The sequence below is a fragment of the Callospermophilus lateralis genome, assembly GCF_048772815.1.
Source record: "Callospermophilus lateralis isolate mCalLat2 chromosome 11 unlocalized genomic scaffold, mCalLat2.hap1 SUPER_11_unloc_3, whole genome shotgun sequence".
NCBI classification, from domain to species: domain Eukaryota; kingdom Metazoa; phylum Chordata; class Mammalia; order Rodentia; family Sciuridae; genus Callospermophilus; species Callospermophilus lateralis.
In genome coordinates this window covers 4911199-4929698 of record NW_027510155.1, presented here as the reverse complement: position 1 = coordinate 4929698, position 18500 = coordinate 4911199, and the positions used below count along the sequence as shown (strand labels likewise).

Sequence of the window (18500 nt, the reverse complement as noted above, 5' to 3'; positions counted from 1 at the left end):
AGGGGAGGGGCGCAGCACTGGGTTGAAAAGGTCCTTCTAATATAAATATTCCCTGAATTTCCCCAAGCACTAGAATTATCATCTATAATCTTGGTCTTGCAACAATTCCCTGAGCCTATTAATGTGGATAGCCAGCATTGTGCCATGGCCATTTCTAGATTGCCTTTTGCTTTCATAAAAAATGATACTAATATGATTACATTGTTCCTGGAATCTATTCAGATACTCCTAGAAAGAATGACTAATCTTTTTTACATTCAAAATATAGAAACCAATTCTGAGTTGCCTGAGCCTTTGTAACAACTATATAAGGAGGATTATAATATGATCTTTGGAGACTGCAATTCCTCCTTACCTGAGCAGACAATCAGGCTTCATAGCAAGTTTAATTAATTAGCCCATAGTTTGCACAAACTGCTTCCTCAATTGACAAAGAAAAATTGCAACCTATTTACTAGACAACATGCTAAATCCCCTTCTTGTTGTCTACAGGACCTTTAAAACCGCAAGTTGTTAATCCTCAAGGTCTAAATTTCAAGTCCCTAAAGCAAATGGATATTACTCATGTGCCATCCTTTGAGCATTTAAAATATGCTCATGTATGCATAGACACCTACTTGAGGCTCCCCCTGGCAATGGAGGCCCCAGGAGAAAAATCCAAACTTGTCTGTTATTACCTTTTGAACTGTTTTAGAACTATGGGAGTATCATATCAAATTTAAAAAAAAGACAATGGCTTAACAAATACCAGTATAGCCTTTAAAGAATTCTGTTTCAAGTGAGACATCAAACATATCATGGGTATTCCTTAAAACCCCAGGGGTAAGGGAAAATGGAAACATACCAAAAGGGGTTAAAAGCAATCATTTTAAAACAATAGGGGATAGAAAGTGCCTCCCATGGTCTCCTTATGATATTCTTAATATTATTCTCTTTAATTTTTTTAACAGTACTTAAAGGTGATGATTGTACACCTGCTTTAAGCATTGGGCCACCCTAATGGAGCCATCAAACTTACACTTAGTGCAATAAAGACCACTTAACCAAAGCCTTCACCACTTCTGGTGTTGGGTAAAGGTTTTGCTTATATCTTCCCAGGAAACAAAATTACAGCTCACCATGTCTAACCCTGGATTCCTACCAGCCATGCTGGTCTGCTGTAAATTCCAAGGCAAGAGACAGCAAAAATGTAAATGGACACAAGGACACCAGAGGAAACTCTATCACAAGATCTCAGGGAGTAATGTAAAGAAGCTAATACAGCAGGCAAATAATATGGAGAAAGCCAGGGTCATGGTCCTAATCTTTCTTATTTCTACTTTTATGCACACCTCTAAATATCAACAGTACTATGGCCCAAGTAAATTGGGCCCTGGTCACTAGACCACCCCTCTGGCTATTGCTAATTTGGAAGAAGCTTTACCTAAGTTCTTTTCAAATAATACCAACCTTATTAATCCTGACTTATCTATCCAGAAATTAACTGTATCCTAGCATACCAGCATTTCCAAACCCACTCTGCCCGTTTTTTTTTCTTCTGTAGTAGATTACAAGACCTATAATCCAGGAAGTTCAATCAGTTTTTCTCTTGCCAATGAAACTATTATAGATAACTACAATAAGTCATATGTTGTGCTATTTCTCACTGACCTTAGATTTATAGTTAATGCTACCTATAGCAATAGGCTTCCCCATGGCAAATGCAAGAAATTCTTTATGCCAACATGCCCAACAATCCTTATTGGGAAACCCCCCTCAGATAATGATAGCATTCCATGGAATTGATGTTTCAGTGTCATATCTTATCTCCTTGATAAGAGGAATTTCTCTGGGGAAGAACAACATCTAAGCACCTGGGCAGGTGCAGCAACCTGGAATGTAACTGACATGCCCAAAAACCATATGGGATCCTGCAGTAACTGCTATGCAGGACAAGACTTTATCAACTGGTATACAGAAAAAACAGTTTGGAATGATGGATATCATGCCAATATTTCTAGCTGCTAGATTCACCAAACGGGAAGCAGATTATATCCTTACCATAAATTTGATTTTGTGCCAAATTATTCTCATACCCACCAAGTTTGTGTTATGCCACCCTTTGCCATACTAATAATGAATGATATTGATGGTATAAATATTACTAATATAGAGATAACTTGTGCAATCAAAATATCCTGCTAACTCACAAATTTTCTAACCCCTACTATGAAAGCAAAACTTATATTTTATTCTCAGAGTATCCCTAGCAATCTGGCTTCCTGTACACCTATCCAGAGAGTTGAGGAGTCCATGGGACATGGAGATGAAGAATTTCCTGAATGAGATCCTACACCAGACAGGGCATGCAATTTGCCTCATCATCTCTGGAATTATTTGTGGCCATCATCACCACCACAGCCACTGTTGCTTCTTCATTCACTCAGAGTATCCAGACTGCTCAGACTGTAACAACAAAAAAAAAAATTTCTGCCATGGCAGAAACCTTTAAATAAACTGTCCTGAGCTGCTATTTTAGTCATTCAGGAAAAAGTAGACCTCCACCAAGAACAACTAGATATTCTTTTTATGTTGCAAGGCTTACTTGTGATCCTGAATTCTATAGTATTTGTGTCACCCAATATGCTGCATCTGCAAGTGTAACCTTACACTTCTCTGATTTATCTCAGTTTATTAAGGGCACTTGGGATGCTAACTGTATTATGACTATGCATAACCTTACTGTCAATTGTCAAAATCAATGAGATGAATGTGTCTATCTTGAACACCTCTTCCTTTTTCCAGGAATTGACTTAACATTGGGAAAACCTGATAGCCAAATTAACTAGCCCTTTTAATGATATTACCCTGGCCTTACTCTTTATAATAGTGATAATATTTTTATGTGTTGTGATATGATTATGTAACCATGTAAAGGCCAATGAATGCAAGACAAACAGGTTGGCTTAAGTCTTTGCAGCATAGTCAGAGAGGGGAATTTTGGGGACGAGTGCATGAAGTACTGCATACATTAAGGTCATCTGAGTGGCAAACCACTTCACCATGCTAGGTGTGTGAGTGGCAAACCACTTATCCTGCAAGCACAGCCCTGGGCATGAGGTCACTTGTTGCACTCCCTGTGGTTGTTCCATGGCCCACTCCTCAATTGGTCACTTCATGGACAATTGGCCAGCAAACATGCTGAAAATTTGGAAACTTCAGTTGTAGGCAAATTTAAAACTTGACAAACATTTGTAAAAGTAATGAGTTCAGGTGTTCTATTGTACATCTACTATACTTTATGATATGATTCAAATTAACTAAAAGAAAGTAATTAGAAATGATAAGTATTTGAGAAGGCAAAATGTTAATTATACCATTTTTAACAATGTATGTATCAAATTATTAATATTGTGCTACAAAGATGTACATGTGTCAGACTGGGGTAGTTGTAGTGGTGGAGCACTTGCCTCGCATGTGTGAGGCACTAGGTGTGATCCTCAGGACTACATAAAATAAATAGTTATTTCATTTATCAATAACTGAAAAAAATTAAGAAAAAGAAGTACATGTGTCAATTAAATTATTTAAAAATTTATGAATAGTTGTATATTTATATGTTCTTTTAAAAACTTATTTTTATTTCCAACAGAAGAAGAGATGCTGATTCTGTTATATTAAATATTTTAAAACTAATTTTTAGGGTGGAAATTTCCACATCCAAATATTCAGACAATCAAAAAGATTATTTATTTATTTATTTAGTTAGTTAGTTAATATTAAAAATAGTACAACCATCACAATCCGATCAATTACCTGAAGATGTACCCTTAACTTTACATTGTTGATTGCAATTTTTATCATGTTAACAATATTTTAATAAAATCTGTGATCTTAACAAATATATATGACATAAAAATGTAAATAACTGCCTGTCCAACACTGAAAGTCCACTAAAAAGTTTAGAAACTTCCCCAAAGCCTGGACCACACATTATACAATGATATCCAGTAATTTCCATGATGATCCTTAACACTGAACATCTTTTTATATATTTTTTTCATTTCTATGCTTTTTGGGGAAAATATATATTCTCATTTTTTGATCATTTTCAACTGGGTTTTTATTTATTATTTATTCTTGAATTGGAACTGCCTATCATGTACTTTGTATATTAATCCATGTCATATATCTTGTTTGAGAATCTACTCTCCAACTCTCTTGCTTTTTTACTGTTGTATTCTTTGCCAAGCAGGATATTTGAGTTATGACATTGTTCTGGTTGTCTATTTCTGTACTGTTGCTCATAGTTTTGGTATCATATTAAGGACCAGATTTTAAATGTCCCCCAAATGCCTACATATTAAAAATCTGGTCTCCCAGTGGTGCCACTAGAATGTTGTGGAACCCTGAAAAGTTTTCAGGGGTGGATCCCTATGTCAGTGGGCATGCCCATTAGATAGTGTAACCCCAAATGCTCTGTATTTGGTTTCCTGTTTGAGGTGTAACCATGTTCTTGCACACATGGTCCTGCTAGGGTGTGCCACAATTCAGGGCCCTATTCAGAACTGAGAAAGAAAAACAATGTGCCTTCAACACCAAAAACTGAGGTATATCAGGTTTTTTTATAAATTGGTTTCTTCAGGTATTTTATGGTAGAATGTGAAACTAATTTATGTCATTTTCCAAAAATTATTATCAATATCATTGCTATTAAAATATTCCAGCATGGTTTTTCTACTGATTTTAGTTTTAGACTTTGCACATCAGTTTTTTAAGTTAATGAACTTGCATTTTATTTATATTTCTAGATTAGTGCTTGTATTACATCAATTCTAGAATTAATGGGTTTGACTATTCTATTTGCATACTTGAATTGATTTAATCCACCTCTTCTTATGTCCTCTTTTTCTCTCTTCCTCTCTCAAATCCCATTATGTTTTACAAATAATCTGTCTTTTCTTTCTAATCCTCATTACCCTTGTTTTACTTTATACAAGATTGGATAATACATATTTTTCCCTAGCTGACTAATTTATGTGACATGTAAAATCCAATTCTATTCATTGTCCTGCAAATGATATGTTTCTTTCTTTCTTATGACAAACTATAAGTCCATTGTGTGTGTATGTCACAATTTTTTCCACATTCATCTTTTGACAGACATATATGTTGATTTCATATTTTATTGTGAATAGTACCACAATAAACATGTTTACAAAAGTATCTTATCTGTATGTTGATTTTCTATTCCAAAAATTCTTACAGAGGAGTATGTATTCTTCTGCACATATAGGTATAGTGTTCCCCATACTGGTTAAATATTTTATATTCCCACAAACATTGTATAAGTGTGGGAGATCAATCTTGTACATGACTGGGTCACACTCCCAGGCTGGGTGCTTAGGCGCTCAGTCACAGAAATGTGGCAGAGCTTTCCCCTCCTTTCTTGGGTTTGAGGGTTGGAGGGTTGGAGTGTGTCTTTTTACAGCCCCTTGGGTGAAGCTATGCTCACCTGTTCCTTTTTAATATGACCCCTTGCCCTTTTTAGGATAGAATCTTTTATGGAAATGCCTTGTGTGTGTCCCTTTCTCTTACTGTTCCCTTGGGTGTGGCCTACTCAGGTGCCAATCAACCTGCTTACAGTGAACATCATGAAGATAGTCTCAGCCCCCTGAAATCTGACCCTTTGCCTCATTTGAATATCTTCTCATCAATAAAAGGGGTCAGCACATGCTCTCATTCTCTTGTTCTCTCTCTTCCTGCATACCCTTAAGATCAGAAGAGTCATCACAGGGACTCCAAACAAAAAAGTATTTGTGTCTCTTGTGTGGTTATTTTGCACATCCCAATTAGCCCAATTTAGCTGTAGTGATCTCTGAGCCCTTTAGTCACGAGAAAAGAAACCCAGCAATTGGCATCCCTGGGTGGGCAGAAAGGTCTGACTCTTTTTTTTATTTTTTTAATTAGACATAACAATACAATGATCTTTACATATCATACATTTGAATCAAATGGGGTATAATTTCTCATTTTTCTGAGTGTACAGGTTGCAGAATCACATTGGTTATAAAGACACGTGTATACATACAGAAATACTAGTGTCTATTTTATCCTGCTGACTCTTTAAGGTACCCTGAACAAAAGCAACAAATGCTGGCTTGCACGGGAACTCTAATTTAAATATTAAAGAAAGTTTAGTGAATTCAGTATTTCTCTCCAGAAATTAAGCAAGCTTAGGATTGCAGAGTATTGTGGGCTGGATTGTAGAAAGTAAGTAAACTAGATAGAAAGAAAATTTGTGACATTTAAATTTTTAATATTTGTGTATAATTCTAGAGACTCTAAATAAATATAGATATTTAAATGGCTAATGGGCTATGTTGTTGAGTTGAGTCCTTTCCATGGAAAGAGTGCTTTTGTGAATTTAAAAAAAAAATTGTAAATCTTTATAAAAAAATTTGGGAGGGCTGGGATTGTGGCCCAGTGATAGAATGCTTGCCTAGCACGTGTGGGACCTGGGTTCAGTCCTCAAAAAATTAAACAATAAGATAACAAATAACCCAATCAACAAATGGGCAAAGGACCTGAACAGACACTTCTCAGAAGAGAACATACAATCAATCAACAAGTACATGAAAAAATGCTCACCATCTCTAGCAGTCAGAGAAATGCAAATCAAAACCACCCTAAGATACCATCTCACTCCAGTAAGATTGGCAGCCATTATGAAGTCAAACAACAATAAGTGTTGGCGAGGATGTGGGGAAAAGGGTACACTTGTACACTGATGGTGGGACTGCAAATTGGTGAGGCCAATTTGGAAAGCAGTATGGAGATTCCTGGGAAAGCTGGGAATGGATCCACCATTTGACCCAGCTATCGCCCTTCTCAGACTATTCCCTGAGGATCTTAAAAGAGCGTACTATAGGGATACTGCCACATCAATGATTATAGCGGCACAATTCACAATAGCTAGACTGTGGAACCAACCTAGATGCCCTTCAATAGATGAATGGATAAAAAAATGTGGCATCTATACACAATGGAATATTATGCAGCACTAAAAAATGACAAAATCATAGAATTTGCAGGGAAATGGATGGCATTAGAGCAGATTATGCTAAGCGAAGCTAGCCAATCCTTAAAAAACAAATGCCAAATGTCTTCTTTGATATAAAGAGAGCAACTAAGAACAGAACAGGAAGGATGAGCATGAGGAAAAGACTAAAATTAAACAAAGATGAGAGGGGGGAGAGAAAGGGAGAGAGAAGGGAAAGCATATGGAAAAAGTAGGAGACCTTCAATGTTACATAAAATTATAAGAGGTTATGAGGGGAAAGGAGGAGGGAAAAAAGAGAGAGAATTAAACAACAGCAGAGGAGGTAGAGAGGGAAGATGGGAGGGGAGGGGAGGGGAGGGGGGATAATAGGGGATAGCAATGGTAGCAGAACACAACAGTCACTAATATGCCATTATGTAAAAATGTGAGTGTGTAACCAATGTGATTCTGCAATTTGTATTTGGGGAAAAAATGGGAATTCATAACCCTATCGAGTCAAATGTATGAAAGATGATATATCATGAGCTTTGTAATGTTTTAAACAATCAATAAAAAAAACACATCAAAATAAAGGCATTGTGTTGTGTCCATGTACACCTAAAAAAAGGGGACAAAAGGTTTTTTTGGCCTTTATTATCTTCCTACAAGTTTGTGCTAGGAGAGTGAGAAAAAGGAAGAGAAAATGATGCGATGTTTACCTGGAGGGAAGCAAATTTCAATTTTCTATTGTTTTTGTGAACACTCAGAAAATATGTACTGACCTCTTAGCTACATGATTGTACTATAAATCAGAATGGCTGTATCTCAGCCGTTGGGGACAAAAGACTTTAGTCACTGCTGCTCACTGTGCTATAAGGTCTTAGCCCCTGTGGCCAGCTGGTGGAGGCGATCCCCCACTCACTGTCTTGACAGGGTCACAGTGAGGATGAATGCTGGCAAAGCCACGCTGGTTGGTGGGTAACCGAAACCATGAGACCCTTTTTTATGTAATTGGGACTTTGCATTTTCATGCTTATGTTTCTCACAGGAGGCATGAGTATGTTAAATGCCAAACAAATTAAATTTCAGATGGCTAGAACAGAACAGGTAGTTCATGCCTTGGAGGCCGTTCTACCCACCCCTCAGCATATCAAGGACTAAGTAAAAGGCTATTCTTCTATCTTAGTACATTGTGGACAAACCTAATAATGGACAACAATTATCCTCTGAAAAACAAATTCTTTGAGAACTAGTGCACCTTGACTGAGAAACAAACTCTTTGAGAACTAGTGTACCTTGACTGAGAAATAAAGAAACTCTTCGAGAAAGCAGCTCAACCAGTTTTATGAGAATAAATTTAGGAATCAATTAAAATAGGTTTATAAGACACAGTTTTAGAATAATGTTAGAAATATTATTTTATTTAGATTCTTTTTTTTATTATTTTTTAAATTTTAATATTTATTTTTTAGTTCTCGGTGGACACAACATCTTTGTTTGTATGTGGTGCTGAGGATCGAACCCGGGCCACACGCATGCCAGGCGAGCGCGCTACCACTTGAGCCACATCCCCAGCCCCATTATTTAGATTCTTAAGTTTATAAATTCTTAAGTCTTTAGTTGTATAGGTTTCTGATATGTTTTAAGGATGATTCATAAACTTTAGGATATTTTAAATATAAGATTTAAAGGGACTTTTTTAGATGGGAATTTTAGATTAAAAATAAAGTACAAGTGTACTTTAGGTTAATGATTGGCTAAAAGACTTAGAGTCTGGTTACGTAGTTTGGCATTAGTTAATAAGGAAATAACATATCTTGGGAAAAATAGTAAATCTTGGGAAAATCTGAAGGATGTAAATTGGTGACATGTTTTATTGATGATTCTGTACTTTGATGATTGTATGGCTGGGGGTCATATCCTGGAAGAATGTAGATCGGTGTGCTCTCAATCATGGTTAAGGAAATGTCATGTCTTGGCAAAGTTTTAAATTATATAATCAATGACGTATTGTGAATCTATAATGATGAGAAAAATTGTAATAAAAGGGGACCCAGAGAAAGCTGCTTTAGCTCTCTCTCTGAAGATTGCTCAAATGGAACAACTCCTGTCTCATCATTTTGCCGACGCCACTCCTCCTTCAGGACTCCCTAGACCCCGCTGGGGCTGGACCCCGGCAGTGTTTTTAACCCTTAAATGACTTGACCTGAATGCCAAACACAGACTAACATAATATCTGATGGTAATTCTGGCATCTGCCGCTAAAAAAATTTTGGAGCACCCTTGTGTCACAAAAAGAAGTGCAGGGTGTGGGAGTACACAAACTGCCACCACAAGTCACAGAGACAAAGCAAGCTGCTACTGCTGTAGGATCTTGGCCAGGCAGGGGAAATGCAAAAAAATCAAATGAAATGCAATCAGCTAGGAAAATTATCAGGGAACTTTTACCCCAACAATGGGCAGCGGACTCCATGTTGTTTGAGTCACCATGGTAACCACAAGATGCCTGGATGGAGTGGTGGGCTTCCTGGTCCCGCCTTCTGCATTTTTTGCAGGCTTCCCATTGGTTCTTCCACAGTCACTCAGACAGGACTTCTTGTCATGCCTTTCAGCCACTAACCTGTACATTCTGTTTCAGATTTTTACTGGAGCTACTCAGAGCATGAATTTTTAAAATGTTGACCAGCAAATGCTAACAACAAAAAAAATCTTCTTCAGACAAAATTTAATTCCACAGGTTTCCATATTGCAGCCTTAAATTTAAATTAGTTTTTGAGTTGAATATCCTGATTTTTCTCTAGAGTTGTGTTACTAAATAATGTTCTATTAATGAGAGATATCAAACATGCATCTTTGTATTTTACTTTTAATTCTAGAGGTTATGGGGATGAATTTTCTCTCCACAGGAACAAAAGCCAACAATGTTCCTATGATGAACAAAAAAATCCTTATTCTCATTCCTGACTATATAATTACAAAAACTAAACATGTATGCATAAGGATCTTATTTCAGTTACATTAAGTGACATCACATATAAGAGTGCACTCCTAATTAAAATTAAATTTAAATGGATCCAAGTATTTAAAAACCACGTGGTTACATAAAGTCCATACAATTATAAGTTATTTTCTTATTCTTAATATATGTTTTCCTAGGTATTCAGATAACCTATATTTGGTAATCTAAAATAATTAACACATATACTTAATTGTTTAATTAATATATATTTGTCTAATTGATTTTCTTCAACAGAAAACTCATAATTTGTGTTTTATATGTACATATATCAGATAATCTGCCTTTTAGTTACAGATATTTGAGATAAATATATTTACTATAAATTTGCTTTTAAGAGAAAATACAATCTTCAAGTAGTTTCTAATTCTCAAGTTATTATACAAACTTATAAGATGATAAACAAATATAATTCTGTCTACAAAATAGCTAAGGATTTTAACAATATTTTCATTGATATTTCTTATCAAAGTACAACATTTGTTTATAAATTCTAAGGTTTGCAAAAAATTGTTCCAAAGTATAACTAGAAAAAATTCTGAAAAAAGATGCTTCAACCAAAAAAAGCACACATTTGATCCTAAAAAAAAATCATCTATATTTTAATGATAAAAGTATTTTCCTAAAAAAAGATTATTATATTACTATCTAAACACATGATGTAAAAAGTTATAACAATTAAAAAAGAGATTTATGTGTACTGGACTGACTATACAAATTTTGACTGATTAATTCAAGGATAATTCAGGCTATTGTCCTAATTTGATTATACTAATGTGAGCTAAGATTTTGTCCACATTTTATTTTGAAATTATAAAAACCTACTAAAATGTTCCAAGTTTATTTCCTTATAAAAAGGTCTGTATTGCCTAATGATTTTTATTGTTTAAGACAAAAATTAATTTTGGTAAATAAATTCATATTCTTAATTAAGCACTAAATATATTAAACTATTGACTTAGATTCCTATTTTGATATTTTACAAAATAATCCTTCTTGGTTTTGAAACAAAATGCCATTAATCACTTTCTGTAATCTCTTGTGTTTTTTTTATTAATTTATATATTGTTATAGGAGATTGGACCAAGTGACACTTTTCTATCAACCTCTATCCCTATGTTTTCAATATTTTAGTTTGACACAGACTCTCATTAGGTCACTTAGGGTCTTGCTGAATTGCTGCAACTTGTCCTGAATTTGTGATCCTTCTGATTGAGCCTCACAAGTCAAATATCTGGGGCAAAATGCACATATCAATTATCCTGGATTTTTCTTTGTTTATATATCTTTACCTGACTACGGTTATTATTCTTTCTCATTACTAATATTACATTTTTATTTGTCTTATTTATTTATGTGTCTATTTAAGATTGAAAAGCTGCACACAGTGTCTCATGCCATAACTCCAGAACATTGGAGGTTAATGGAAGAAAGAAAATTCTAATTTAAAGCCAGCCTGGGAAATTTAGTTTTTCAAAATTAAAAATTTTATTTAAAAAGAACAGTGCAGGGGCTGGGGATGTGGCTCAAGTGGTAGCGCGCTCGCCTGGCATGCGTGCGGCCCGGGTTCGATTCTCAGCACCACGTACGAACAAAGATGTTGTGTCCGCCAATAACTAAAAAATAAATATTAAAAAAAATAAATAAAAAGAACAGTGTGTACAGCTCAGAGGTGAAGTACTCCTGAGTTCTAAACCAGTACTAGAGGTGTGGGTGACTGAGAACCATAAATTTAATAATCACTTTTATTTAAAATTATATGTTTGATAGATTTATCCCTGAAAATTACATTTATTAAGTCATTTAGTTTTTATTGTTATTAGTACTTCATAATACTTTTATTTTTATTTTTTAATTTATATTATTAGTTATTCAAAACATTACATAGCTTTTGACATATCATATTTCATACATTTGATTCAAGTGGGTTATGAACTCCCATTTTTACGTGATATACAGATTGAAGAATCACATCAGTGATTTGAGGGGAGGGAAGGGGGAATAGTAGAGGATAGGAAAGGCAAGAGAATACAACAGACACTAGTATGGCAGTATGTAAAAACGTGGATGTGTAACCGATGTGATTCATAATACTTTTAAACTTCAGTGTTTTTGTCATTTTTTAATTTTTTAACAAAAACACTAAGTATTCTTATTTTTTAAGATTCTTTAGTTTCTACAATATAGCATGGCTTTTCCTTCTTTCTTTTCTTGAAGTCTTCTTAGACTAATTTTTCTGTGGCTGAAAATTTTAGTTGAAATCTTCTTTCTCCTGAGTGGATTTATACAGGGGAAAAACTTCACCAGTGAACCCAGATAAGTATTTAATGGCTTCTGCATCTTTTCTAGGGATTCATTCTCTCTAGACATTTAACTTTCCATGAAGAGGATTATGTGTGTGTGTGTGTGTGTGTGTGTGTGTGTGTGTTTTGCAGATTTTTTAAGCAGATTAAGCAATGCATAACTTCTTCCTTCACCTGGCGTCTGTACTCTAGGCTCTCTGGTGTTTAAAGGTTTGTTCTCTTTTTCAGTGTGCCTAATTATTTAAAGTAATTATTTAAAGTAAAAGCCAGAACACAAAAGCAGATATATTAAAACTATTCATTAATATGCATTTTGTTGTTTGTGTGTATGTGTGTATGTGTGTGTGTGTGTGTGTGTGTGTGTGTGTGTGTGTGGCCTGTACAGACCACCGGGGATACATTTACTTTAGAAAGTAATTTAGAAACTAATTCCATAAATGTCTTTTTCTTAGTATAGAATTGGGGTATGTTTCTTTTCACAAATAATGAAAATGAACTTGGCCAGATGTGTTTTCAGAAATTGTCATTTAGTAAAAGAATGGGAAAGTGCAGAGCTCTTAGCACTGAGAAGAAAAATTTCAATTCCATGACTCACTTTCAAATTTGCTGCCATTGCTTAAGATGTTTACCCTACAGAAGCCTGGCAAATAAGTAGGAGGTGAGAGGATGACCTTTAAAATCATAACCACTTGAAAAAAAAAAGCAATGAAATATGGTTTCCATCTGTGGAAGTCGTGAATTTTTTTTCTCACAGGATAGTTGACTTTTTGTGGTAATAACAATAACAATAATAATCAAAATCCTTCATGTAGCGACAAAGGTAAACTTAAGTAGCAGAGCCAAGTTAAGTGTGGAGAAGCTTCTGGGAGGAAATACAATCCATTATGAAAGAATAAATCTCTTATTTCTTTTTACATGAAAAAAAGAAAAACCTAAGTCAACTAAAACTACAAATGTTTTCTTTTTAAATTTTATTTTTATAATGTTTGATGGATTTTTTTAAAAAAATGTATTTATATTTGATGCTGAGAATCAAACCCAATGCCTCAAACATGCTAGACAAATGCTCCAACCCTGAACATGAACCAAGCCCCAAATGTTCTTTTTATATATGAACGTTATCTGTGTCAGTTAGCCAGAGTTTTCCAAAGAAATAAAATTGGCTTTTCATAAAGTCCTTCAACTGATAGAATGAGCCCCACAACTATGGTGGGTAATCTGCTTTAAAATCTACAGATTTCAATGTTAATCTTATGTAAAACATTAATCTCACTTTCATTAAAACATTTTAAATATAATTGGAACACATATCTCAGATACATGACATATTCAAATTGATAGAGCAAATTCACAATCACACCCGAATTTTTATTTTATTGTTTTTAAGTTTGAGACAGGGTCTCTAATTTGCTTATGGTGTGGATGAGTTTCCAAGACTAGTTTAAACTTGGGATCCTCTTGCCTAATCTTTCTTCTCTCTTTTTTCATATGTAAGACATACATTTTGTTATATGTGAGACAGTCAATTTTTCCTAATTGTTACTTCAGTTTGTACCCTTTAATGGCATCATACAGTAAATATAAATTACATTTTAATATTTCCCTTTTATAAAGGCATTATTTAACTTTGGAAACTTACAATTATATTTGTCTTTCAATATTATTATTATTATTGTTATTATTATTATTATTATTATTATTTTGGATAATTGAGAAAAGGTTTTCCAAACTCCTCAGCCATATTCACAGTCCTTTCTAAAGTTAATTTGAATAATAATCTCACTAAAATGCTAAAGCTGGTTTTTTTTCTTAAATATTTTTTAGTTACAGACAGACACAATAACTTTATTTTATTATTTTTTCATGTGATGCTGGAGATCAAATCCACTTCCTCACACATGCTAGACAAATGCTCTACCAACTGAGCTACAGCACTAGCCGTTAGGCTGAACTTCATTTTGCAATTCTTCTTACTTTTCTTTCCAAGTAGCTTGTATTAAGGTCATTCATCACTGCATACACTGTATAAACCCGTTTCTTGTAAAAATTTTGGCATATCTTATTTTTTATACTAAAGTATTTTATTCTCAATAAATACTTTATTATGTCATCCTAGGAAATGATACAATGATTTTTTTTTGTAATGCAGATACTCCACAGCTTTCTTTGGAAAGAATATCATTTCTTCTCCTTCATGGCAGTGCAGTTTCTGTCTTTTATCATTGTATTAATGGCCAGTTTTATGTCTTTAATTCCACAGGGCTAATTATTTTAAGTTTTGTGTCTTTAATTCCAGAGAGCTAATTTTTTATCTCATTATGATGTCTATACTGATTGCTATAATGTTAAGTCCTATAATCATATGTGGCACGACATTTTCATTAATGATGGACTTCATGTACAGTAATGGCTAAATTATATTCTAGGTATGTAGTTTTCTATATCATCTAAAATTGTGTTAGTACCTTGCATCATTAGCACCTTATGGTGCATTTTCTAGAATGTAACCACATCATTAAGTGAGGCATCATTATACATATCAAAAATGTTACAATTATATAAAATATAAATAATATGAAATTTTTACATGTATAGGAGAATCAATTTGAGAAAGAAAAAGAAACTGCTGAGGACATAAAAGATGCAGGGATAAAAAAGGTGGCTGTCAGTTGGAAAAAGACAGGAAATATTGTGATAGCATAATACTTATGCCAATTGTCTCATATTTGGAAATTCTTATAAACTGGAAGTTAATGGTATAATCAAACAAGTAAGCCACACACCAGGCTCGCTGCTCTTACAGCTGTACAGGAAATTCCACATTTTTTTCCCTCTCAAGTTTTTATTTTTTTTTCTTCTCCAGTCACTTCTTATCCAACTCATATCTGCTATTGCTCCACTTTTACCTGTTCCACCTGATCTTCCCCATCTTGCCCGTAGTAACAAATACCCATTATATTTTTCCTTCAACCCATCCCATCAATTCTTACCCTCTTGTAACCTCTCATAACAGCACTAGTAATGGCCCAGCCCCAATATTATGAGCTACCCCTCTTTATTCTGATTTCTATATCAAACAGATTTTCTTTAGTAACAAAGCATCAATTGTGATTAATATTAGGTTTGGTTTCCTACACAATGAGCTACTCTTTTTATAATTAAATAAATAAATGCTCACAATTCCTTTTTGTTTGTTTGTTTTCTATTTTATAAAAGAATAGTACTCTAAAAGAACTAGTTGCAACAAAACAAATGTGTTGCCTTTAGAGAGACTGGAGGGTATAGTGAAAGCAAGAGTACATGTACATATTATGTGTAGCATAATTAGTGATATATATATATATATATATATATATATATATATATATATATATATATTAGTTACATTGTATTTTACCTTTGAAAGAATTTATTGATCTGTATAATTTTTATTCTGGCTCAGTATTTGACTTGGTTAATAATATTAAATTCATTAAATGAAAGGTAATGAGGAAGAGCAGAAAAGAAAAGATTTAGAAAAAATATCAGAAAATACTTGTAGTCATTGGCCATATTAATTATTTTGATTATTTAGGTGGTTTTATAGATGTCAAAAGATAATATATATAAAAATATCCATAGAGTATCAAAAGATAATATATAAATCTTAAATATGTTTCATTATCACATCAATAACTCTTAAAAATATGTTATATGTCTAGGTTGTGGTAAAAAATAAATCACACACATAAATAATAAATTTAAAAGAAAACTGAGAATTCATTCACTAAATATGAGTCTCAATATTTTGAAAGAAAAAATTTATACAAAGGAAAGTAAAGGAAAAATACACATAAATGAGCCACATTTAAAATAATAAGAGTGGCTCCAGGCTCGCTCGGGCCGCGGCGCTCTGGGCTGGCGGCGGCGGCGCAGAGCGAAGGCGTCCAGGATGCGGCGCGGGGCGGCCCGGTACCCCTCTGCCCCGTCACGGCAGCGGCGGCCGCGGGGACCGGGCCAGGGTCGGGGGCGGCGGCCCGAGCCGCGGTAGCGGCGGCGGCAGCGGCAGCGGCGGCGGCGGGAGGGGCGGCCTGAGGGCGGGCGGGCGCCCGGGTGCGGGGGCTCCGCGCCGCTCCGCACAGCCCGGCCCGGCTCGGCCCTGCTCGGCGAGGCGGCGGAGGAGGGGGCTCGGCGCCCAGTCGCTCCGCCGACTACTTTGTCATCTGCGGGCTGGACACCGAGACCGGGCTGGAGCCGGACGAGCTGTCGGCATTATGCCAGTACATACAGGCTTCTAAAGCCAGGGATGGTGCCAGCCCTTTCATTTCGAGTACGACTGAAGGAGAAAATTTTGAGCAGACACCATTAAGACGAACATTCAAGTCTAAGGTCCTTGCCCGATATCCTGAGAATGTAGAATGGAATCCCTTTGACCAAGATGCAGTGGGAATGCTATGTATGCCTAAAGGGCTGGCATTCAAGACCCAGGCTGATCCCAGGGAGCCCCAGTTCCATGCCTTTATTATCACAAGAGAGGATGGCTCTCTAACATTTGGGTTTGCCCTTACATTTTACGAAGAGGTGACTAGCAAGCAGATCTGCAGTGCAATGCAAACCCTTTACCATATGCACAATGCTGAGTATGATGTCCTACATGCTCCTCTTGCTGATGGCCGAGACCAGAGTGGCATGGAAGATAGTGAAGGCACTCCTGGGACCAAACTTCAGCGCTTCAACTCCTATGACATTAGCCGGGACACTCTCTATGTCTCTAAGTGTATCTGCCTCATCACACCCATGTCCTTCATGAAGGCATGTCGGCGTGTGCTGGAGCAACTTCATCAGGCAGTCACTTCACCTCAGCCCCTCCTCTGCCCCTTGAGAGCTACATATACAACGTACTCTATGAGGTGCCACTCCCACCTCCTGGCCGGTCCTTGAAGTTTTCAGGGGTCTATGGGCCAATAATCTGCCAGAGACCAAGTACCAATGAGCTTCCCCTATTTGACTTTCCTGTCAAAGAGGTCTTTGAACTGCTTGGGGTGGAGAATGTGTTCCAGCTCTTTACTTGTGCCCTTCTGGAGTTTCAAATCCTGCTCTATTCACAGCGTAAGTCAGTGCTTACTAGAGCTTTTTGCCTGCATAGGGCCTTCCTACTTTCCATAGTCATGAAAAGTGAGTGATTTTTTGTTAGTGTGACTGACTAAAGGGCTGTTTCAGTTTTAGTAAAACCCAAATCTTTTGCAGGTAAGTAGGGGATGAAAAATTGATGAAACATGAGGAGCTAACATTTTGGATTGGCGATCCTCACTGCCTTTTGCTAAGCACTCCAGTTTCAGAGGGGAACCCTACTTCCTAACATTCTTGTTTACCAAGGTTAAAAAGAGGGGTAAGGGGTGATGGTCACCAGAAGTGATGTTTTATCAGTTCTATGCTGTTATTCTACAGGGGTATTTTTGCTCCTCCCTCAGCCTGAAAGTAAAATCAAGGATTCACAAAGGGTGATCCTTTAATTATGAAGAAAATGTATTTGAAAAAATAAGGTTTTGCTTTTTTCCATTGTTAGTTTCACTGAATTTGTTTTATAAATGGTCAGTTGAATGTGATTTGGAAAAAATAGTAAGTCAAAAGAAGGAAGCAGATGCTTATTTAATAAGCCACATAAATAATATAAAATTTATTCATTCAGGATATTTACTGAGAGCATACTATATGGCAGGTATTGTTTCAAGGACCAGAGATACGGGGTGGACAAAACAGATAAAAATTCTTTCTGTAGTGGAAATTATATTTTAGTGGGAAAAAGAGTGGTGATTAAGTCAATAAATACATTATACAAAATGGTGGTTAATAAACTCTGAGGAAAAATAAACCAGGAAAGGGATAGTATTTGAGAAGAGAAATTCCAGTTTTTAATGGGGTGATTAGGTTAGGCCTCTCTGAGTTACTTGTTATGTCTATAGAAAAGTATTTTAAAAGGCACAGGATAAGTGATCTAAGACAAGAATGTGCTTCAAAGAACAAAGAGGAAAGTAGAGTGGATCAAGTGGAGTAAGTGAGAAGGAGAGTAGCAGGAGATGGAGGCCTGATTGTATAGGGTTTTGTAGGCTATTGTAAGGACTTTGGCTTTTACCTTGAGATATATAGCCATCAGAGGATATTTTTTTTTTGCTCTTTATTT

At 35.6% G+C, this 18500-nt stretch overlaps 1 pseudogene; it reads left to right on the top strand.

Annotated features, from left to right (window-relative positions):
- LOC143639870 (DENN domain-containing protein 5A-like) overlaps window positions 1-18500 on the top strand; it is a 45800-nt pseudogene that overhangs the window by 19164 nt on the left and 8136 nt on the right.